Genomic DNA, 26,242 nt, shown 5'->3' on the forward strand with positions numbered 1-26,242 from the left:
ATGTAAATCATGGCAGCAAGACACATCCTATGGTAAGTGTTTGACATTTCTCAATAGCAGCATTTGATCTCAAGACACATGAATTAACACAGTTATAAATTATTCAAAAAGCTCCCCAGGACACCATGTTTTGCAGACACACCTTATATGGAAAGAGGTGGAAGATGACATTCAAGCTTTCAATTTCAATGTTTACCAGTAGGGTAACCATACAGATCTTTAAAGATAGTAACTCTAGTTCTCCCTCGTTAAAATTAATCAAATTAAATACTTTTTTATATTATTTCCATGTTGCATTTATTCCAGTAATTTAAATAAAGGCAACAAGTGCTTAATTGGACATGATGCACTAATCCTTAGTTTATCTGGTGTGAGACTGAACAATTATGAACACTGTATCATGTCCAGGAAACTAAAAATGAGGTTTGGTTAAGTAACTGAATTACCGTTTTCAATAAAGTCAGAAGAACCGTAGATTTGCACACCTCCTTTAAGTTTATCTTTAAAGCTAAAAAAGAAGAGAGCAACCTCTTCCATTATAGCTAGTGAACATTTTTGTGTGTGAAAAGATTAATCTATAATCTATAATTAGATTTTTAAAGAGATTCACAAAGAAAAATGAGTATTACAACATACACTCGAAATTATTTTTTTAGAAAGAACTTAAACTTCTGTCACACTATATATAAACTTGCTTTTCAAATACGGAGTTTAAAGAAAGAGCTCCACCACATTTCCTAATAACGTCTTTTGAAATCACTACTTAGCACTTAATTGAGTTGCTTGTCGCAAGCTTGGACTCCTTTCCACTTCTTTCATCGTCAGTTCTGCCGTTTCCTTCAAATGCTGATGAGCACAGAGAATTTCTTCTTCCCAATGTTTAGAGAAGAAAGTAACACAAAACAATGACATAATTAGATACATGAGCAGGGAGTTTAAATAAAGTGTAAGGCAAGCTTCTCAACCATGCTATACATTAAAATGGTCAGCAATTTGCTATCTATTGGATGTTTCAGTACCCTAAACTGAGGTAGCAGATTTGATTGATTAGTGTATTAATCAGTTATCCCTTTGGCTCTTATGATTGTTCTTTTCTTCATGCACCTTAAGAGGCTGTTCAGTCAAAATGTTTTTTTTCCTATTTCTACTTTCTAGTGTGGAATTAACCTATACATGTTTCTTTGCAACTCACACACTCACACAACTCCCCACTTAATCCCTTACTTGAAGATGGTGTGGAAAAGGGGAAAGGGGAAAGATACCTGTCCTTGCAACAGAGGAGAAAAAGGGTTAGGGTCTGTCGATTCCAAACAAACAAAAACACGGATGACACAAAATAATGAGAACAGCATAACCTTCATTCATCTCCTCCTGCTCATTATGAATCAAAACAGGACTTTGCTTTACTTACTTGGCACAGTTTCTTATAAAGCTGCATGGTTTCTTTTTTATGCTATGCACAGTTTTGTTTTGTAAAGGTTGAGTAAATTGTTTTGTTCATCCTCTCATTCTTCCTGTTTAAGACTGTCATAATTATAGAGTGGTTCTGTGGGATCCAACCATATTTATGCATTTCTCTATTTAATTTTGAATATTATGTGAGACTCTTTTCCTATAAGGCACTAGCTGAGAATAGGAAGTTTGTCATCCATTCAATGATAGTGGAAAAATAAAGCTTTGACCAGCAGGAGCATTTGCACTTGACTCTAAAATGAAAGCTGCTTAGCTCTAATCTGTGTATAAACAGTTCAATGTTGTTGCATGGATTCCAAAAGGTGCTGTTGAATGATTGAATATAGTTAATCTGGTCAGTCACTGCCATTTATTTAGTCAAAGTTTATCTAATCAGAGCATGGGATAGTGAAGTAAGTACAGTACTGTATGTATGAAGGCTGGTTTTATTTTTTGCATGCCAGCCCTGGCCAATGTTTTATTGCAAGATTATTCAAACCAGGGACAACCCTGGGCATAAGCGAACTAGGCAACTTCCTAGGGCCCTGAGTCAAATGTGAGCAAACAATTCCTTGTAGTGGCTCTTCCTGTTGCTGCTGTGGATTATCTTGTGGCCCTTCAGATTGGAATCTCTCGCAATGACAGCAGCAGGAGCAAAGAGGAAGCTCAAGGTTATTAAAACATACTGTACCTGAGGTAAAAAATATAGGCCGATTGATTTATAGAACTTTTTTTATAAAACTTTTCCATCTGCACAGCCTAACTGATTTCACTTAGCTTGTCATTGAGTGCTCTTGTTACTTATTTGCATACATATTTCTGTAATACCATTCTACAAAGGTTCTGGTGCAGTACTTTAATGTTATGATTTGCTTAATAGTTTGGAAGTAACAGAGATTCTGTTTATCATTATTTATCATTGTTAATGCTGTTTTTTGTTACTTTCAATGTTAAAATATGTTATATTTGCAAAATGCCTGCTTCCTGTTTTTGTTTATGTTATTTATTATGTGTTCTTCACAGCTAGGCGATAAACGTTTTCTAGCTATATAATTACTTTATTTTGTTGTTCTAAAAAAGAAAATTGTATTGGGAACTGATAATACTGTACTTGTGAGAGTACTTCAAATATGTAGAAACAGACCAACTTCATGCACCCCAGAAGTGAAGCCCCAAACTTGGATGAGGCATGATCGCAATTATAGTATGTGTCAGTCCCATTACATAACAAATCAAATGATGATGATGATGTTATCCGGTCAGTCGGATCCAACTCTCGGCAATTCTATAGGCCATCTCTCGCCATGCTTTCCGATCTTGGACTTTCCCTTTCAGCTGTTCTATACCTAAGCCAGTGTCCGTTTTGATGGCATCAAATAATGAAGTGTAACAATTGAACTAAGGGAGACGTTTAGGGAGTTCTGAAGGTGCAAGCCTAATGTAGAGTGCAGTCAGGACACCAGAGATAAACCTCCTGCCTTACTTGTTACAAGTGTCATGCAATCTTTAATGATGAAAAACTTATAACTATGGATTAAAGTCTCATCGAAAGGAGAGAACCTCCTGCAGCAAAGTGTCCCTAATTACAATAGTGGCACATATGTCTGGAAATGCTTATTCTAAAGGAAGAGCACCAATTACTAGTCTACAAAACACCATTGACAACAACCTGGTTTTCCTTATAGAACTCCCATTCTGGCACTGACCAGGCCCAGCCTTGACTTGTGTCAGAGGACTGACTAGATCAGGCTGTGTGGTGGCAATGTTGCTTATGGTCTATAATAATGGAATAGTCTGAAAGCTTTCCTCAATGGGATGTCACCCATTGCATATCATACATCTTATATTTACTCAAAGACTTGTGTGTGTATAGGAAAAGCTGCCCAGCTATGTTTTTAGCATGATACCCTGGTTTCATTCAGGAAATGGCTGCATGATATCCTAGCATCAGTTAGCTGATGAGCTGCATGGCCTCCTATTGTTTGTTACATTACTTTCCCAACACTGCTCCATTAATCACACAGTGTATGTTGAAATTGACATCTATCTAGGTGAACTGTCATGGATGAATTGGTGTTACATACAGTATAAAGTAAGTATATTTGCACATATACTTGATGGACTTTGAAGGACTAACAAGCTAAAACAAGTATCTATTTGGCATGAAGGGAGAGTAACATTAAATCAAGGAAGTTTAATCTAGCTCACTATAGCACGCCAGACTTAAGTGGCCACTGTACGGGTTACTTTGTTTAGATCGTTGCTGTAGTATTTAGTTGATTCTCTTATTTATGAAGGTATTTATTTTTTACGATTTAAATACTTTGCTCAAAGGATCTATGTGTGATTTGAGCTCACAACCTTTTAGTTACACCTTCAGAGTTGTTCCCTTTATTCCAAACAGCGTCTTGTAGAAATCATTGGATTTACTGCAAGGAGACTTAATTTGTATTTTGTCTTTGTGTAGACTCAAGAAATAAAGTGTTTTTTAGATTGAAAATTAAGGAGACAAATGCATTAAACATCACTTCGAATTAAGCTTGAATTATGTTTTTCTGAGTAAAATTAACGAATTCAATCTAACGGAACAGTCGGTGTTATACAAATGTTACCTTAAAGACCCAAATTATTTTTTTCCTTAGCGGGCGCAATTCATTCCAATATCGCATAACTAAGGGCACGATCCGCACTCTGCAGTATGTTATGATATCAATCTGCTTCTTCCAAATTAGAGCTATAGCTCTGGTGCCGATCTCGCCTTAATGTCGCTTATAATAGATTCTGTCTATAGGTAAGCTAATGTCATTGCACAGTCCCCTCATTGTCCGATCTCCCATAACTGCAACGGCGACTCTCTAGCACCACAGCATACCGCTTCAAACCCCGACCTTTCCCCCTGTGCCGAATCCCTGTCTCGCTGCTGAAGGGCTTCCCTTTTATGACAGCCCCCGGGTATGGTCCTCGCAAAGCTGTTTATTAGTAGCTTTAAAAAAGGTTTAAGCTACAGCTGTGGAGCGAGGAAGATAGAGAGCAAATAGTCTGACAGACTCTACATAAGCAAATTGCCAATAAATTATGCTTTCTTCTGAGAGGGCGGAGGAAGAACAAACGCAAGAGAGACGGAGAGAGAGAAGTTATGTGTTAAGAGTGCGCCGATGAAAAAAGGGAAAGGAAGCGAGAATGTGAATCGCAAACCCGGCCACAGGAAGGTGCACGTTGTCATTACAGTGCTTTGACGGGTTTAAAACGAATTTTTGGATTTGCTTTATTTACTTACCGCTGCTGATGTTTCCTTTGGTACTGGAGAGGCTGATGCGGACGTAGCGTCTTCTAACCCCTATCAACTGCGCTGGATTGCAACCCACATCTGCGTTTCGAAAAACCGGAATTTAAAAACACTTTCCAGTGCCTAATAAAGGAAAACGAGGTTTCAGCACCTTGGAGAGTATCTTGTTGGACAGGTAAGCATGCTACGTATGCTGGTGGCTTCATTTTGATCTTTAAGCCGAGGAATACAAGATCTGAAAGAAAAATATAAAAAAACAATTAGGGTCTTCTTTTTGTTCCTTATTTCTTTTTTTTTTGCGTCACTATTACACAAAACCTGTGATACGGATTACATTTCACTGTTTTCGATACGAGTAGTCTGTATCCTAAAGTGTGGTTTCGCTTTGTGTGTATCCGAAGGCTGCAGTTAAATTAATTTCAGCAGCAGCGACGTGCTTTCAAGTTTATGAACGGCAGCACTATTCCACGTTGGAATATAACTGATGAAACCTCTTAATCTTGATATATTATTTTTAAATAGTAGCTGGGAGAAAATATAAAACAAAACAAACTTTAAAGTTTATTTCGTTTTCGTATTTGGCAGCGTGATGTTGCTTAGCTTGGAATTGCCAAATGAGCGTTGTTTTTCTTGTCTTTAAAGCGTGAGTTTATTTCTTGTCAACGCCATGACTTTTGAAAATAGAAAAGAAAGTGTCCGCCACAAATGTCATTGTGGCGTGGTAGACGTACAGTAGTAGACCTTTCTTCTCGGAATGGAGAAAAGGCATTGTAATAACAATCATTTTAAAGAAATCCGTGGTTTATTCCCTTCTTAAAGATTAACACGGGCTGTCACAGTGAGCATTGAGATTTATGTAGCATGGGAGGAGAGATAGCGTTAGTACGGTTTGGTGTGAGGATATCTAACTTCTAATTATGAACAGCCTTTTGCTATTTATGGTATTTTATAGGATAGTCGTTCTTCTCTTTTAACTTGCTGCATTTGGTTTTCTGCCCACAAGCATTTTTCATCCTGCTTAGAAATCTTGACAAATACTGCAGCAACATTCGCAGACAGTTCGGGAACTTCAGATCTCTAAAAACAAGACGGAATAAAGCTCGGTCTCGCTCACATCACCATGAAACAAGTCTGTAGAAAACTTACAGGGCTCTTCTAAATATTGGCAGTTGGTTATCTATGAGCCCACCTGTCAGCCCATTATTTGTGTTTCCAAATGCTAAGCCGACGTTCCGTGTATCTCCGTTTCTGCTCTGCCTTTTTTGGATTCAATATATATACTGTATCTCTCTGTGAATGGCAAATGTCTCGTGAACGAGTGCTATTTTATAATCACTGAAAATATAAAAAGGAGTCTTTTGATTTTAATATACTGTAGGGGCAGCTATTCATGGATTTTCATTAATGGTAACTTGCAGGACACAGTTGAGGTGTCAATAAGCACATTGCTTGTAAACTGCTTTCTTTCAAATTGATCTAAAGTTTAAGAGTTCATTTTTGTTAACTTTAAACATCTCCATATCTCTGAAGATTTCACTTTTCCAAAATATATTTTTACATTTTTGTCTGTATAACCCCTTTCACTGACATACTTCAGATAAACATATTCTTAGACCCCAATCCTGCATCAAACATTGAATCAGATAAATCAATTGACCTGTCAGGCTTTCTTTTATTTCTTTTGAGAAACCCCTTTGCATCAAAGGTCTGTCTGCCCAAATACATTAATTTATTTCTTGAAATACCCATAACCATAGGTCCTTTGGTCATATGCAATGGTTTCACTTCTCAAAATATATGTGCACACACCATTGTACTGTATCTACAGTGCCAGTAATGGCAAGTGGTTATGCAGCAGAAGATGTACTGTAGATACTATACCTTGTAATGTAATTCCTATACATGTAAGTAGTACCAAACAGTTTAGTTAAAGCTCCCTGAAGTACTCTTAAATCCTCCAACCCCCACGCTGTTTTGCACTGAACTCTAAATACTGCTACCACTTGTCTTTTGCACTGAACTGAAAATATTGCCACTGCTGAATTTTGCACACAGCTGGTATCTAAATGCTGGCTAAAAATATTGCTGCTACCATGTTCTTGTCTCCAAGAATTAAGATGTAATTTTGTTATGTCATTTTCTATGTCAATGTTGTGTCAAGTGTTAAAGTACAGTATATCATTTGTCATGTCAGAAAAAACACAAGTAAGCATTTCTTTGTACAGTACTTAGGTACATACAGTACTGTATAACAATAAACGTGAACTTGAACCTGAAGTACTGCTCTCTATTACTACAGTATATTATTGAATTTATTGCATATGCATTGTATATGTAATCAATTATCAAGCAATCAAGCACTAGATAACTGAGCTGAAATATTCTCATGATGTTCTTCATCAGAAATCTCATGTACTTTTTCATAATAAACAGCAAAGCTGAAACCACAGGACACAAATGGAAACTACATGAAAATGCATTCAAAACTGAGAATGGGAGGGACTTCTTTTCTCAAAGGGTTGTGGGAGTATGGAACAAGCTACTCAACCATGCTGAAGAAGTGAATACCCTGGTTTTCTTTCATAATACGCTTGCAGAGATCCACAGATCAATTAGCTACTCATTACCAAACATGATTTACTGTATGCCATGTATGATGCATGGGAAAGAGAGCAGTGAAGAGAAGGGCTTTTACAAGTTGCATATAAAGAATAAGCATTTCAGCACTGCCTTTATTGCTTCATGCCAAAGTATTATTAAATGATAATAAACAGATTCCAGGGATTTTTTTCTTTGTTTTTATTCCATTAAATACAGAGCTTTTAAACTATAAAATAATTCTCATTCCATTCTAGTCAGACAGAAAATAACAGGCATTATGTACATTTATTTACATAGAATGAATTCACCATTCTAGCACACACATTCAGCTGTGTGTTTTTATATAGCACAATCTCCAGTCACAGGCATAGCTTCAACTGTAGGTATGTCATATGCGTATCATGCAACCTCTGCTGTGAGGCACACTTAGTTTTACAAAAAAGTGGGAGTATATCCCTAATACATTTACAAGGTTAAAGAGGAGAGATATTAAAATGTGCGAGGGTGCAAGCATTTTATGTTAAAAGTATGATAAAAGTAAATGGTATTATGAAAAGTGTTATATATGCCAGCAGCCATATCACTCTGCAACTCACAATTGGCAACCCACTGAAGCTAAGCAGGTGTGAGCCTGGTCAGTACCTGGATGGGAGACCTCCTGGGAAAAACTAAGGTTGCTGCTGGAAGAGGTGTTAGTGGGGCAGGCAGGGGACCTCACCCTGAGGTCCATGTGGGTCCTAATGCACCAGTATAGTGATGGGGACACTATACTGTAAACGGGTGCCGTCCTTCGGATGAGATGTAAAACTGAGGTCCTGACTCTTTGTGGTCATTAAAAATCCCAGGGTGTTTCTCAAAAAGAGTAGGGGTGTAACCCCAATGTCCTGGCCAAATTTCCCATTGGCCCTAACCAATCATGGCCTCCTAATAATCTATGAATTGGCTTCATCACCACTGATAGCTGGTGTGTGGTGAGCGTTCTGGTGCACTATGACTGCTGTTGTATCATCCAGGTGGATGCTGCACAGTGGTGGAGGGAGTCCCCATTACCTGTAAAGCACTTTGAGTGGATTGTCCAGAAAAGTGCTATATCAGTGTAAGCAATTATTATTATTATAGAAATCAGGGTACTGTAAATCTTGGCAAGTATAATAAAAGCATGGGCTTCCCATGAAAAAACTTCAGATTTACTATTGAACATTGTAATCTTCTTTTGTAAAAGACTGTTATACATTATTACGTTTGATCCTTCCTCCTTGGAGGTTCTGCAGTGGTATGGGAACTATGTGGGATTCCATGTACTTTTGTATCATTTGAAAGATCTGACATTTTCAGTAACTATGTAATATAGTATTTTTATAGTATTTTTTGGGAATTACATCTTTTATGTTCCTCAAAAGACCACTCCAGGAAATCTGGTTTCCATGACTCATTCAATTACCTTAATTAATACTGTTGTACCTAAGATATGCAGGTTAATATTTAATGGGTTACCCTATCAAATACCTTATAAAAGACCTGTTTATATAAAATCTTTTAGGTACCCATTCAATATCATTAATGTTTATCTGGCAGGACCTGGCTTTGTGAATCTTATAATGACTATTCCCAATAATACCTTTTATCAGTGTGTCTAGCAGCTGTAGTTGCCTATGTAATCATTCCATTCATTTACCAGTATACAGTAACATATCCAGGTTTTAGATAATAGTGAAATGTGGTGAAGGCCTTTGGACTTGTTTCAGGAGTCTGTGACATATTAGCTTTAAAAAGCTCACCAATGTCTGGTTGTTCATTTGCTTAAGTATTAGTGCAAAGCAAGCTCAAATCATATAACACCTCTGTTTTCAATGGTCAGCATTTGCATAAAATATGCAACACATAATAATTTCCACACTATCATCTCTGTTACTTCAGAACTCTTACTGAACAGAAAAAAGTTCCTTTTTGCCTCAGTATCTACATTTTTCCACATGTTTTTAAGCAATATTACTGTACTTCCCTTCTGATTTTTTGGTGCAAAAATGAATATTGTGCCTGAATGGGATCTTTCTTGCCAATCAATATACAGCTCCACATGTCCACGGAAAGCTCCGTATTATTTTTAGATTTATGTTTTGTGTGTTATAAATAAACTTGATTATCATATAAATCTAGACATAACCCATTTTACATCATTACCTTATTGTAACTAGGTTTCCCCCAGAGCAGAATAAAATTTCCCCTGAACTATCAAAGGTGATCAGAGTTCCATCATTTTCCTCCAGATAAATACTGTAACACCCGTGACCTGGTAGTCACCTCTGAGCTGTACTGTTCTGTCAGTGAGAGCTGTATTGCCCCTGCGATTAATGCTGACTCTTCAGGAGGCACTATGTCCTCTCAGTATATTAAGTGGCAAATGGCTTTGGCAGTGGATTTTTCATTACTCCTGTACTGATGATAGGATCAACCATAAAACAAACTGATAAAAGTCCATTATTGTTTTTGTTTTAAAATGTTGATACTAGAGATCCATAAGGAACAGTTTTACACTGTATGAATCAATATGCAAAAGAACCATGTGACTTTTTTAAAGTTAATTTACTTAATATCAATTGAATTACAAAACACATACTGTACCTTAACCCAAATCCTTCACTAAGAATTTAGATTAGGGGCTAATAGTTAATAGTGTGACATAATAGTGATTATAGCCAACCACTATTGAAGATTAATTGCATGCCGTTAACAAAACATAATCCTGACCATAGCTTGAATCATACTTCTAACCATAGCCCTGTCTCTAGAGCTGTGGTGGACAGTAATGTTTTTATGTTTTATTAAACTTTTTATCAAATCACTATTGACATCTCAATTTATTGTATATAGACAGTTATCAGATACCTAAGCTAATACCTAAGTGTTTACAATCCACCATCAAACTGTATCTTCTTACAGATCCTCCTTAAAGACCATGAAGTGTTTTAATGAAAAATAACCCTCATGTTAAAATAAATTGAATTGCTTATTTCAACAAAAAGAGTAACCTCTGTTTTTTTTTACTAATTTCCTCATCATTTTTCATGATGTGACAGTATACTTCTCTGTTGTGATCTTTGAAAAGACTGTTGTGCATTCATGGGCTTCTGTCAATTAAATGTGATCAGCTGACAGACAGATGTCATTGTTTCTGAGTATGATAATACTTTCTGTCAGCCTTTTTTTTAACACATAACCAATAATGGCACTAACACAGCTGCTATTTCTAAGAAAAATATTTTTTAAATGTGAACTTACTAAAATTAATTATCTGAAAGGAACATGACTACATAAATAAAACCTGTTTTCTACCTTTCAAAAGTAAGGAATAACATCCAAATAATCTAGTTTTTTGCCAATAACTTTCAAACAGCTGAATGAAGAAGTTTTACCTTACAAGAGCATATGCCACAGGTGTAAAACTGTAAACACAAAAAACAGCAACCAAGAAAATAAACTAAAATGGAAACTGAACTTCCTGACAATTCATTGATTTTTGTAGTTTGCACATTCTTCAGTGAAGGAAAGAAGATACAGTGATTGTTTTTAATTAGGTTATTTGGTACTTGTTTTTTTTCTGCACAATACTGCCCCAAGGCAAACTCAGACCCTGCAGTTGGCAACTGAAAGAAAAATTTGAAAGGAAAGTTAACAAGCTTATAAAGATTAATTAATAAATTTACAAGCAGATAAATGATGAATAATCTGGGCCTTTACAATAATGAGCTGGTATTACATGTTACAGGATCTGCAAGGTTAATATAATTGATTAATATAGCACCTGACAAAAAACAGTATACAATAGAATGTCCATGTAATTTCACTAAGTCCAACACACCACGTCAATGTATGTGAATCAATTAAATTATACAGTTACTGGTACTTTACAGGCATTTCTTTTGTAAGAAATAGGCCTCCTAACAATCCCCCTCTATGAATTGGCTACATTACTATGCTCTCTTCCCCACTGAAAGCTGATGTGTGGTGAGCGTTCTGGCGCACTATGGCTGCTGTCGCATCATCCAGGTGGATGCTGCACATTGGTGGTGGTGGAGGGGAGTCCCCATTACCTGTAAAGCGCTTTGAGTGGAGTGTCCAGAAAAGCGCTATATAAGTGCAAGCAAATATTATTAATAATTATTATTGTTTACATGACATGACTGTAATGTACTGGTTTATCATTAGGGGCAAGGCTGTCTTGGCAATCATGATGAGAGACCTTAGAAACTGGTGTTATTCCTCTACCTGAAGGATAGATAAATGGAGTTTCAGCTGGGGGCCGTCAGTGCTTTTTCTAGTTTCCTCTTTGGATTTACAAAATGTATACTTCGGGAGACAGGGGACCATTGCTCAATTAGGTCAAAATGTTGATACTTGTGTTGTGGAGATAAGAAGAAACAATACATGCATATTAAGCCTTCCAAAAACTATTACGGCAAGTGAAAGGCAAAACAAAGCTGTCTCTGTACTACATACTGTACTGTATCTGTGAATTAGCCCTGAAATAGCAGATTGGCATAAGCAAAGGTAATCTATACAAATGAAGATGAAGAGGCTTAAAATCTTCTCAGATGAAACACCTCTTAGCAGAATGCCCACCTCAGAAGTCTAGCATGAATCCCACTTAATCTGGGAATATGATGAGACTGTTGGGCCACAATCTAACACTGACATGGTGTCTCTCAAACTAACTGTCACGCCCTCTGCAGCCAGAGGGTGCTGCTTCTCTGTCCTGTCTCTCATTTCCGGTTCTTTGCTGTCCTTCCGGTGTTTCTCTCTCTCTGGGACTATATATTTCCGGGTCTTTCAGTCTGCCTGGGCTCAGCATTGAGGTTCACGTGTCCTGAGACCCGCTTAGCACCAGGTCGCCCCATGTCCGCTGCCTGAGGGCATAGGTTTCTATATAGCATTTCCTGAACAGCTGAGCCCAGGCTAACCCCCGTCTCACGGCTACGCATAGGGTCTTTTCGCTCTCCTGTCATTCCACGGTTCGTCCCTTCCAACATCTGTGACACTAACATTGCAGACATGGCTGGAACAGGGCATGGGTGACAGACTTTCAGACTTGCAGTACATAGGTATTTCTTAAGAATTATATTGAGACATGGACCTTGTGATCTCTTGCAACTGTTTTGCATTGAGCATACATTTGCTTGTAATGAGTATTCAGTGCTGATAGTGAGATACAAAACATACAATCACTGATATGGTACATGAGCCAACAAACATCAGATGATTAAATGTGAGAAAATATGTTATACAAAAGTATTCCAAACATGTACGAATTTTACTTAACTCCAAATGACGTACGGTGTATACACATTTTCAAAGTAAATATTTGAATAAATGTTATTTTCTTTGCAGTTTGTGCTGGCATTTCAATTTTTCTGTTTGTTCAGTTTGAGCCAGTTATGATTACAAATAACAAAAATGTGTCTACATTGTTAAAAATTCAACAGAATGGACAGCTTTGGAAGGAGTAAATACATAAGATTCTGTACTCCTGTTTTCATTTGAGTTCCTGTAGCGCTTCCTTTTGCACTTTTACATTTATATCACATGGTCTCCAAAAGTGACAGAATGCATGTCCTGTACCTGTTCCTTGTTACAGTATATGTAAGTACTATCATGATCAAAGTTTCATCACTTGACATCTAAACTGAACATAGTGATATAAATAGACCTCCAGCGAATGAATGTTTTCATTCTACATTCTGCTTCATTTGCTCTACATGTCAAATATACATCCCATCCTTACTTTCATTTTCCATATTCTGGGGCATCTGCAACTGTGCTCTGAAGTGGAAGTCAGCTCAATTTTATGGTACGAAGGAGAGAACTACTCAGGATATTCAACTTCTAGCAACAAAACAAGTTGCATGATTTCTCATGTGCAGGCTTGTGATTTCTCAAATTAATATCTGCAACAAAACAGAAGGGAAAATTTTACTTTACAAAAGCTGAACATCTGGAACTCTATTCTTGATTTTGGAATCCAAGTCACTCGCTTACACTACATGTTACAATTGAATGTAGATAGAATAAATGATTACTGGCCAGGGGGGTTTAGAAATCCCATGCTGGTCAGTAATAAAGGGAAAATGGCTTTGCGCCAGTCTGCGGAGAAGCCAGCTATCTGTATCTCAGGTGAGATACAGTGGAAAGAAAAAGGCTGGCACGGCAGAATGCCAAATCTTCAGTGAAACTGTTCAACTAAGTCTACTGTACCAACCAATATGAGGGAGCCACGGCTATTGGGAGAGCACATGAGAGCAGGAAAGAAAACTGCCTTGGACTGGATCGATGGGAAAAAGAGGCCAGTAGAGAAGGGTCCAGTATTGGATACAAAAGCTTGGATCTGCTATGCAGGGTGAAGACTAAAGAGGCAGTGCTGCAGGAGGAAGTACGGAGGAGCAGCACTGCAGGACATAGGATCAAGACTGGAAATGAGGAGCAACACAAGATGAGGGCAGAAGGAACAGGGCTGCAGGACAAAGACATGAGACGCAGCACTGTATGGTGAATACTTCAGTGGAATTTCATGGCAACCAGTGCAGGCTGATGACCGACAAGGAGTTCTGGAGCTCTGGACAACTGATGCTTTCCCTGAGGAATTTAGATATTTCAACAAAGGTGGGGGCCAGCAGAGGAAAGTCCAGAAAACCAGGGCAGAATCGACTGTATAGTATAGTAAAGGCTGCTTCAGTAAAGTGTGATGAGGGTAGTAGGTGAGGAGCCCTAGGGTTCAGGATAACAGACACTGCCCCTGACAGAAGTCGGGAAATTGACGAAGGTGGTAGCCAGCGGAGAAGAGTCCGAGGTCCCAGGGTGGATGAGTTGCCTGAATTCAGCCAGTGAGGAGAGTGTGGAAGGACAGTACTGCCTGGAACTAAGTAGGAAAAGGATAATTATGAAGCACAGTGAGAGAGTTGCATAGGCATTATAAAGGGAAAAGGAAATGAAATGCGAATGGGTAATTAAACCAGATCAGTTAAAAGGGGATCCAGTCAGAGCGGAAAGCCTGGAAAACCATGAGTCCTCGTGAAAATGCTCTGGTTTCCCAGGCAACTGAAAGACGCCGAAGGACAGCTGTCATAAACCCACTAACCCCATCACTGTTAACTCCTTTCATTCTTCCCCTTTCACCTTTGCTTTGGAAAGCTGAGGCATTGTTTGGTCAAAGGTTAGCATTCAACTGTCATATAAAATGAGTGAAATGTGATGTAGTTAAGTGATCCTCAATTCAGCAGGATTTATGTTTTTTTAAATCATCATCTGTTGTTGACCTAGAATAAGTATAATCCAATCCAGTTTAATCAATAAAAATTCCAACTGGGTAAACCTGAGCTCATTTGGAACAAAAAACACTATGCTGTTAACTAGAGTTGGAAATCCCTGTCATAGTTCAATGGTGGATGAGAAAAAGTTACTGTACATTCAGATTTTTAGCTTTCATTTTTTTATGGAATACTGATTGAGCTGCTTCTTGGTGCTTACAGATCTGGCAAAAAGAGCGTGGCAAAAAAAAACATGCAGTAAACTTAGTGAAATCTAAATATATCAGGCATACTGCTAAAGAAGTAACATTGTTTTGAAGTCATTTATAGCATGGATTTAATCTGCAACAGTGTAAATGCTTTCACATCGAAACAGCAAGATACTTTATTTTTGATCAAGATAAGTAGCATGCTATAATGGCAGAAACATTTTTTGCAAGATGCTGACATAAGACTCCTACTAAAAGTGCATTACAGCAGTCTGTTCTGAATTAAGTGAAAGCACAAATGAGTAACAACAGTGGTTGTAAATTGAAGTTCTTGCTTGGAAAGTTACCTGAGATGATAACAGATTAAGATTCAGAATCTGTGGACTTTGAAAGTCATTTCTGACAAAAGCAGACCATCACATCACAAAGCTCAAAAACATACCATCACATCTTAACGTAGTTAAATTGTCAAACTTTATTAGATTATTATTCTTTTGTCATGATGCTATCACAGGATTTTTGTATTTTAAAAGACATCAAATAGACCTTTGTTTAGTCAAAAATTGTATTTTTTTATTTAAAGAAAATTCAGAAAAAAAATAAAATACTGATAGTTTATTAACCCAATCCCAGAACTATAGGAAACTACATTGCAGACACAGAAATAAGGAATGGCATTGCACTTCTTCTACTTTCCATAAATAATTTGTAACAAAGGGCAGGTAGGAGGTATGGATCCTGTGCAGGACTCAGGAGAGAGAGCACCAGTCCAAATCGCTAAGCAAAAACGTATACCAGGAAGCAAGCAAGAAGGTCAGGAAACAAGAAAGAGAACCAGAGAGCAACAATCCAAAACCCAAGACAAAGTCGAAAACGAAGTGCAGGCTAAAAGATCAAAATCGAACGTAAACTAGTAACGATATAACGCGCACTTGGGAGCTCTAGGATAATCCGCAATAGTGAGTGGGAAGTGAGGAAAGAGGGGAACTAGAATAGTAACGAAAGTAAACGGTGATAGGTGTATTACTTGCGGCGTGAGTGTTTGTTAAACACGGCGCGCATGGGAATGCGAGACAGGACAGAGACGTATGTGGAATGCGTAACAGAACTATCATTTTTACACGATGCAATTAAATAGGGAAACTATTTTATAATCAACAAAATATCAGTTTATAAATTACTTTTCCAAACGTATTATTGCGATACTTACAAAATATAAGTGTATATAATTAAAATTTATTTATTTATAATATAAATAAATACACTAACAAAATGTATATTTAAATATAAATATAATATAACAAATGTAAAATATGTGTTTACATTTTACCTTTATGAAGAACCGTGGATTGCAAAACCCAAATTTAAAAATAATATTAAAAAATAGTCATACACTGATATTTCCGGAGTGAGTGGAGGACACAGACTTTAACTCCATTGGAGAGAATGAGGCAGGATAGATTTTATTTATTTCTTTAGAATTTTGTCCCTGGCACCAGAATTAAAAGACCTGTCGCTCATGGAAAGTAACAAGAATCTTTAATCTCTGCATTGAAAACAGGACTCCTTGAGATGATTTACACTAAAATATTATTTGCTTATATTGATGACTAGTGTTAGTGTTCTTGTTACAATGGTATGTCCTTCAGTTCAGTGTGCCTGAACCTGGCGGTTTTATGTTGCTTGTCAGATGATTAAATCCAGGCCTAGGCTTGCTGAGGTTCAGATAACTGATAATATCACGTTAAAGCATAGTGCAGCTACTGGAAATCCTAATGGGACAAAAGGTTCAACAATTCTGAGAAAAAGCCTAAAGTAGTCATCACTTGTACATTGCAACAGGCTAAGTTGTACTGTATATCCTTTTTTTAGAAAAGCAAGATACCAAAGGTACTGTATACTAGTACACAAAGGGGAGACTCTACAGTATGTAACATGACTCTGCATTACTTTAGGGCTTAGCTTTATCTGCCAGCTGTAATCTAATCATTCCGAAAGTATGGCATCTGTGAGTGCTGTCACCCATATGTCGCTTAAGTAAGAACAAATTGCCCATCTTTATTACTAAAGATGCCTGAGTGAATAAAACCAGGTGTTTTAACAAGTTCTTACATTTCTAGGAAGAACAGTAAATATCTGTGCTGCTATTTTATCTAATAGAAGTTTACACACTCTATCAAAGCGAATCACAAGGAAATTCTTATAACAAAGTAAACCTGTCTTGTGTTCTTAGTGAACAGTGAGAAAGAAAAAACACACAATTGTTATGTATACTGTTTACATAGCCATGAAAAAAAATGGAAATGCATGGAGAAATACAGTAATTTGCTCATGTCATTTTTTTAATGAGAATTTATGTGGCAATTATGATGCATTGATGTGCCTTGTATTACCTAACATTTCTGCTCTATGATCAAATGGTGAGACAACACTAAGGGAACCTTATTACATTGGTGACACTGTTCAGTACTGCTTTATGTAACTGGACCTACTCAGGGGTCTATACAGGACATTAGTCATTCTTACCTATAATACATTTATTTTTTCAAGTTTGTGGTTCAGTATTAGAATCAGTAATACATCATGCACTATAAATCTGTTTTTAAATATTTTATTTAAACTTAAAACAATAAGTGTATGCTTGGAAACAATATAACAACAGCAAACAATATTAGCTTGGAAATAATGAAAATACCCACCCCGCAGTACTTCGAAGAGATAGGCAAGCTAACAGACCTGATTACTCTAACATCTGGGAATGTAACAGCTTTATTAAAGGAGACAAGTAGAGCTACTGTTGTTACTTCAGATGAAGTTGTTCATTTTGTATTTTGCAGTTCTCTAGCATAATTGTATTTCAATGAGAGAATGTCAAAGAAAACTACCAGCTGCTGTGAAAGGGAAGTAACTGTGTGACAGCAGTACAGGAGTTCATTTTAATATGCTGGGAGATGGTGAAAATGTTTTGCAAAAAAAAAGACATCAAGCATGTTATAGATTTAGTATTCACACAGAAAAGTAACTAATTGTTTCTCCTGATTTTATAAAGGCAGTGACAGGGAGAAAAAAACAATGGTTTGTGATAGGTTGTCAAAGATAAAAGGAATATATGGATTCTTTAAAAGTGCACATATTTTGCACTAATATATGAAATGGAATGACATGTAAACAATATATTGAGATCCATTGTAACTATAGGACATGTTGCTGCTGCTCTAGAATTAACAGTTTATAGTTTCTCTGACTACTGCCTACTGAAATAATTTTATGTCTTATAAGATAAAAAAGGCATGTTAAATGCGTTAAAAGGAGCCTTTAAAGCAACTCAATGAAAGAGAGAAGGGTATTATAAACTTATAGGCTCATGTAATTGTCACGGATGTCAGAAGGGATGAACCATGGAATGGCAGGAGAGCGAAAAAAGACCCTATGCGTAGCAGCAGGACAAGGGTTAGCCCGGGCTCAGCTGTTTAGGAAATGGCGTATAGAAACCTATGCCCTAAGGCCACGGACAGGATGAGCAACCTGGTGCTAAGCGGGTCTCAGGACACCTGTGTTACGATCCCTGCCTCCCGGCAACGGAGGAGGCAGAAGTAGGCGTAGCCCCTATCCATCAAGTTCACCTAGCAGTTTTCCTATTCACCACCACACCCCCGTCTCATCCTACTTAAACACCTGTCTTTCCCTACCTCTTTGCTCAGTATTGGTTTCCCTTTCGAGCTTCCTGGTTGCGCTGCTCCTACTTCTACCCTGTGTTTGTCTTGGCTTTCGGTTTTCGTTTTTTTCCCTTTGGACTTCGGCTTTTCAGATCACGGCTTGGCTTCGTTACTTACAGTCGATTTCGGATCACTGGCTACCCCTGGATTATCGGATTGCTCTACTGTCTACGACTTCGGATCACGCTTCGGCTTCGGTAACTGATTCCCTTTTGGATCTCTGGCTTCCCCTGGACTCTCGGCTCGTTCCTTCGATTACGGCTTGCTTTTGGATCACGGCTTGGCTTTGTCAGCTCCTGCAAGTGGGTTCACTCACTGGTTTCGGTCCCTCTTACCGAATCCTTAACAACCTGAACCTCAATGCTTAGCGAGGAGCAGAGCAGACGCATGAAGTAAATAGGCTACACAACAAGACACACCAGAAAGACATGAATAATCACAAGGAACTAGGAACAGGCCAGAAGTAGGGTGCCCTTTAGGTGTACTGGGCGTGACAGTACCACCCCTCCCCTCTTCAAAGGCGGCTCCTGACGCCCAAAAAAGAGCTGCACAGCACTGGGGGGAGGAAAAACCTCTTTTAACTAAAAGGAAACCTCCGGGAGTCCATGACTGAGCGCTACCCCCTCCTCTGGGGTAAAAAACCTTTATTGAGTAGAGGAAGGGGGGGCCTGGACTGGGCTCCGGAGGAGCAAGACAAAAAACCAGGCCGAACATGTAAAAAGTCACTAACAACAAAAATAAATCCTGACAGAACAGGGGGACAAACAACACATAAGGTTATGGAAGCCCAGACCAGACTGCATGGGAACCTGGGACAGAGAGACTAGAGGGCATGGGAGCCCAGGACAGACAAAATACATAAAAAAAGTCACACACAACAAAAATAAAGCCTGACGGAACAGGGAGACAAACCACACATAAAGGCATGGAAACCCAGACCAGAGGGCATGGGAGCCCGGAGCTAGGGAGACCAGGGGGCGTGGGAGCCCGGAACACGGAAGCAGCAGGGGAGTGGGAGCCCAGGACAGAGACAGCAGTGGCGTGGGAGCCTGGGACAGAGGCAAAACACACAACAAATATAAAACCTGACAGAGCAGGGGAACAAACAACACGTGAAAGAAATAAGCCACAACAGATAGGGAGAGCAGGGGACATGGAAGCCCAGAACCAGGAGTAAAGAGAAAATAAAAATTACAAAAGCCAGGAAACAAAAATAAAAAAAGCCACTCTCGGGGTCTAGAGTAGGCTCAGCACTCTGTCACGGATATCGGAAGGGACAAACCGTGGAACGGCAGGAGAGCGAAAACAGACCCTATGCGTAGCGGCGGGACGGGGGTTAGCCTGGGCTCAGCTGTTCAGGAAATGCCATATAAAAACCTATGCCCTCAGGCCACAGACAGGCGGGTCTCAGGTCATCCGAACCTCAATGCTGAGTGAGGAGCAGAGCAGACAACGGAAGTGAATGGACTACACAACGAGACACTCCAGAATGACATGAATAATCACAGGGAACTAGGAACAGGCCAGAAGTAGAGTGCCCTCTAGGTATACTGAGCGTGACAGTAATAACACTTTCTACTTATTCAAGAAGAGATTTTCTCAATAACATTAGGGGTTGAAAAACTCGGTCTGCTGTATTTGTTCATTCATCCCAGGGTTGAATATTAATTATCTTTCTCTGTTTCCCAAAGCTGAAAAGCAGACCCATCTAAATAGAGTTCTAATTCCATTTAATCTATAAAGCTGAAGTAAGCATCTACAGATGCAGCCATTCAAAATGCGCGGTAAAAACCCGCGGTACAGTAACCTACTCGCAGGGCACCGCGGTAAGTGACGGACAGGGGCACTCGTGGTGCATTGGTTGGTAGTGAAAAGATTTAATCATTTAATGTCTTTACTGTGCACATTTTAATCTGCTTAGTTTTGAATATTTATATGGAATTTTACCACTAAAGGGAAATTTTAGTAGCTGAGCATAAAAAGAGGAGGAGCATAACGCATCTGAAGGTCATAAACGATATTAATTTAGGAACATAAACATTACTGTATGTACATAAACTGTACTGTGTATGGCTGGTCTTGATAGTTTAAAGAAAAAATACACACCAGTCTTCCATTTCTCCCTAAACATTTTAAGCATGAAAGTTTTATGAAACGGTACCCAAATATGTGATTGCTGTACAGAATGAATTTTAATTTTTAAAAATTATTTAACACGGAAATTAAGCTGTTTACATCTTCCGCCTGAGAACAGTCACCCGTTGCTACCCAACGCAGAAACACAGCCACTAACTAGCAAAGAGAGGACATTAGCTAGCCAATATGATAAAGAAATAAATGATTATTTTGTTTATTTCTTTTATACATTTATTTGAACATTTCCATCGATTGTACAAGCACTTGGAAACTGTCCAATCCCTAGTTCATCAGGCATTTTCTTTTACGCTGCGGGCATTCTCCTGGTCTGTGTCTTCTAGGATATAATGCCAGAAAACTCTTGTTTTTATGTCCACTATAAAAGACAATCTCCTTTGCTTTTAACCGAGTGTTTAATAATTTCCTAAAATGAAAATGGTTTACTTTATTTCCCTCACGGGATCAATAAAAGTATCTATCATCTGTCTAAACTATGGGACAGAATTCTGGGGTCTCCCCATACCAGAGATTATGGTAGGGCTTCAGAATGGTGATTGGCTGACACCATCTGACACCCCTCTGATTGGAGAAAAAAGACGTGCTGGTTTGCTATACATACAGTACTGTACCAGGAAGAGGAATTGTTTCTGTTCGAAACGTGTATTTTAAAAGTTAAAGAAGTAAAAACCTTACAGCGTACACAGATTTCGTCATCTTTGTCTTATGCATAATAATGTTCAACGCTCTGTCTAGCAAATTAATAATAAACTTTATTTTATATAGCGTTTTAAACGAATAAGTAATTAGATTGCTCATAAACCTAATCACTTGCTTTTTCTTTTTATTTAGGCTCAGATTTCAACTATAGATCGTATTATTAATAACCATGATAACAACCAACCAACAAAAACAACCATATAAACATAATACCAACCAAAAACATAGATAACGACCACAATACAAAATCAAATATATCAAACCATTATACTCTCGCAAATTCCCCCATTTAACATAATCCCGCCCCTTATGCAAAACCAAACCCTCCTCCCATCCCAGTTTATCCTCTTTATCATCCTCAAAATCTACCTCGATTTTCAATTTAAAGCATTACTGCTTACTGGGTTTTTGAGGGGGGAGGTGTCTTTCCCTGGAAATCTCGCCTGCTTCCACTTTACTCAACCCCCTCTCTGCCGGAGTGCTGGCTGTGACGAATTAAACCGGTTTCACAGGTATTTTCAAAGTAGGAAGTACAGTGTTAAGCGGTAGCTGGGCTCCTCCCTCAATAGAATCGCTTTAACATGCTAACGCGTTGGTTTAACAGTCCGGGAGTGGCAAGCTTCCAATGTCAACTCGACTCGATCGGAAGACAATGAACGTATTTTAGCCCTAAATGAATTAATAGCAAACATGGTTTACATAAAATACATTTTTCCAAGAAAGTTTATAATAATACGATCTATAGTTGAAATCTGAGCCTAAATATAAAGGAAAAGCATTTTCAGAGAGCAATCACGCTGTGTTTATGTAGAAAAAGCGATTAGGTTTATGAGCAATCTAATTACCTATTCGCTTAAAACGCTATATAAAATAAAGTTTATTTAGAGATGAATGATCAGTGTCACAGTTTAAATAATTTTTGTAGGAGGGCTTGGACAGATTCCAAGTGCATTTTTGCAATTTACATTGCAATTTAGAGCTTTCTGGCAAGAGGAGACACCCAAATTATAATGTAACATGCCACTGTTTGTGCATGAACAAAGTTATACTGCAATTTTCCTTAGATACGCGATTAAAAAAAATTTTTTTTGAATCCCCCGCGGAACACACTCCATAAGAATCCGCGCTTTTATACAGTATATCGCTTTTAAACACATATATTTAAACACGCGTTTACGATTTAAATCAAAACGCGATTCAAATCAATATAAATGTTTATTTTGTAACACATAGGTGACTATTCATTGTTATTAAAAAGACTTAAATTCGATCATGTTGTGATATTTAGAAATATAAATTTGTTTGGTGCGACTGAGGTTTTATTTAATCTCTGACCAAGGGAAACGTTTCATTTTTTCAAAGAAATGTTTGTTAAAAAATAAAGTCATAGTTCCATGGGATTCAATCACATTTATGCATTTTAGAAACGATTCATCCATACAAACACCACAAAACTATTCTCGATTGTATTTCTGAATGGTATGTTACACTTAGTTCACTGTTTTAAATACACCTAATTAAGAAAGTTAGGTGTTAGCATAAACTATTAGCAATCAATATTAAATTTAGCACTGTAATAAGTTGTTGCACTTTCCCCCGCATCTTGTAAAAATATATTCTCATTGTTCAAATATACATTAAATCTGACTATCATATAATAAGTTAAATACAAAACCAAAGAAGAAATAGGGTTAAATATAATTCAAAATATTTTGCTAACAATGTTAACTGTTTATAAATAATAAATTGTATTAACTAAAGAGTAGGATGGCACAGTTGTTAGTATGCTTTTTGTTTTGTTTCTTTTTCATAAATACAACAGTAGTACCTGATGTCTCAGCGCCTTTCAAAATTAAATTATGCATGCAAACCTGTGAACTAGAAAGATAACTAAGATATTCATCCATTTATAATGGTGGCAAAGTGGTTAGCATTGCTATCTTGGAGCACTGGGGTCCTAGATTCAATTCCTGCCATCCTGTGTGTGTGGGGTTTGCATGTTCTCTCTGGGTTACATGGTTTTTCTCCATATATGTGATATGACTCCCTCTCACACTCCAAAACATACTGGTAAGTTAATTGGTTTATGGGAAAACTGGCCCTGGTGTGTGTGTGTTTGTGTCTGTCTGTCCTGTGATAGACTGGCGCTATATCCAGGGTGTATTCTGCCTTGTGTCCGTTGCTTACTGGGATAGGCTCCAAATCCTCTGTACTGGATAAAGAGATTAGAAATAGATGGAACTATACACAGTATTAGAAACCCACTATGAAATGGCAGCATCTCACTGAGAATAAAATATTTTATAGTGCTGGCTTAAGGAAACAGCCTTTCCACCTCTCTTGCACATCAGTATCCATACCTAGTTATTTAAACAAATTGCCTCTAATTATAAACATCTTAATATGCTGGCTATGTGGATCCGCATCAGCTATGTTTGCCCATTCCTTCAATTCATGTGCATCCAACACACAGTTCAACGCTAGCAACTACACAAAATCTAAAATACAATCCTCATTTCAGTATCTATGTAAACATACAGTCTGTTAACTTCATCACCTTCATCAAAAGTATGCCTAACCCCATTAGGAAGTGTTCTTGTTATCAGTGTATTCCTTAGCTTTCCCAAAATTATCTTCTTCTTACCAACATCTCTAGTCTTTTATCCTGCAATAACTCAGCCAACACTTAAATCTCCAAAAGCTGCTTGTGTTAATTTCTTGAAATCACAAATATCATGTGTAAATACTGGCCATGTAATACTCTGCATTGTGGAATAATAGTTTATTTTAAAGGGAACTAGAGAAACTAAGAACTAGAGAAATCAAGAAAGGCTTTTTTTTTCTAGAATTAATAAATGCACATCCTGTTCACTGGGGAAATTAAATCCACACTGAGCAATCTTCAATATGTTCAGAATATGACAGCGAGAATCCTATCAGGGATGCATTACACCTGTTTTCAAGTCCTTGCATTGGTTATCTATCAGGTTTCGAGTCAACTTCAAAATCCTCATCCTCATTCAGTACCTACAGTATATGGCTTATTATCTGTCTACTCCCCACCTTTGTCCGTCTGACTCTGGTCTTCTAGCTGTCCTCAAGAACATCTACATTCTGTGGGTGACAAGGTCTTCTCTAGCTGCACCCCAGAGCTCTCAATTTGTATTCCCAGTGATATCAGTCACGTATCCTGAGTGATTAGATTTAAATCTAACCTCAGAACCTTTCTTTTCAGAAGACTTAGTGTCTGTATCTGCTTCATTTTCTAATTTTGGTAGCACCTCTAACTGCTTGTCTTTCTTATATGTATTTACTTTGTAATCTGTGGTCCTTTTATCTGTTTTTATATCTACTGTATTGCTTTGAGATGCCACTTTTAAAGGTGATATATAAAATAAAGTTTTTTTTATTATTGTTATAGAGAAACATGATCAGTTTTCCCTGGTTCAGATAAAAAAGATCTAAAGTATACTAGTTTGTCACTCTTCTCATTCCCTTTGTTAAATAACTTTTCATACTAATCTGATCAATCTAACTGCCTGTTTTCTGTGCTTTCTCTATCCTGCTAGATTTGCAATTATTCTGAAAATTTTCATCTTGAAATAACTCATTTCTAAATACCCTTTTCACTGTTAACATCTTGCAACTCTGCGACAAAATATACACTTAGCTCAACCTGACAGTTCATCCTGCTACCAACATTAAATAAAACAAATCTTAAGATTTCTATATTTATGTCTTTATTTAGTGGTTTCATTAGTGACAAAGGCTAAACTTTCTTGGAAAAATGTATTTTATGTGTTGTGGAAAAAACTGACTTGCTTTAACAAAGTATGTTTACAAATCCTTTCACCTGGCAATCTACCTGAATGCCCAACTATCTGAGAAGCCCTCCATGAAACCATGGTTGCTATTAATTCATTTAGGGCTCATTGACAGCATTGCTGTTTTTTATGCATGCTAATTTTCTGATTCCTCACTCTGTTTCATGTTTATAGATAAGACTTTATTGATTGCGAAGGGAAATTGATGTACATGTTCATGTACATGATGAACATGTTTGCATGTTCTTTTGTAACATACACCTTTTTGTGATTTTTTTGTATATCTAAGCAAGTGTTCCTGCATCCCTCTTCTGCACTATAGGCATGGCTTTTTTTCTGTTTGCTCCATTTCTAAAACTTTTTGCTCATGTGCATTTTTGTATTTTTTTACACCTCTAGCACTTTAACGTCCTGAATTTTCATTTGCCTTAATTTGTAGAATGAATTTGAGTTTTAGCCTTAACAATCTTAAGTTTTCACTATCTTTTGTTTCTTGTCCTACAACTGTTATTATTGATCACCGAATTATTGTACTTGACATGACTTCATTCAGCCTTTCCTGAACGTCTATGACAGGCAGAGAGAGTGCTGTTTCCGGTGCGATCTTTTGCAGCTGACATTTCACTGTTTTAAACGAACAAGAAATTAGATTGCTCATAAATCACTTATCCTATATAAATACAGCGTAATTGCCCTCTGAAAATCCTATTTTTCTTGTTCGTTTTAGAGACCTTGATTGAAACTGATTTTAGATGTCAGAAAGGATTTATTTTCTCTGTATTTCCTACATTGCTTTGTCGAGATTTTAACTTTATATTTAGGCTCAGATTTCAACTATAAACCGTACACTAATTAATAGCAGTAAATACTGATGTTTTGCTCACTCTTACCACAAAAATATATATGTTTTGTAGCTGGGATGAACTTTATTTCGTACGCGTAGCTACTACCATTCGGACACAAAGCGGTTAAAGATGGCAGCAAATCAGACACCCAGAGGGGG

The 26,242-nt window shown here is 37.6% G+C and overlaps 1 protein-coding gene across 6 annotated transcripts in view; it reads left to right on the plus strand.

Moving 5' to 3' along the window:
• Positions 1–4,355: 4,355 nt before the first annotated feature.
• tmem121aa (transmembrane protein 121Aa) overlaps positions 4,356–26,242 on the plus strand; it is a 162,022-nt gene continuing 140,135 nt past the window's right edge. For all 6 annotated transcript variants that reach the window (XM_015351160.2, XM_015351156.2, XM_015351157.2 and 3 more), the window contains exon 1: positions 4,356–4,913. The gene's annotated coding sequence lies outside the window, so the exon portion shown is untranslated. The remainder of the gene's footprint in view (positions 4,914–26,242) is intronic.

Source organism: Lepisosteus oculatus, chromosome 8, assembly GCF_040954835.1.
Source record: "Lepisosteus oculatus isolate fLepOcu1 chromosome 8, fLepOcu1.hap2, whole genome shotgun sequence".
Classification (NCBI taxonomy): domain Eukaryota; kingdom Metazoa; phylum Chordata; class Actinopteri; order Semionotiformes; family Lepisosteidae; genus Lepisosteus; species Lepisosteus oculatus.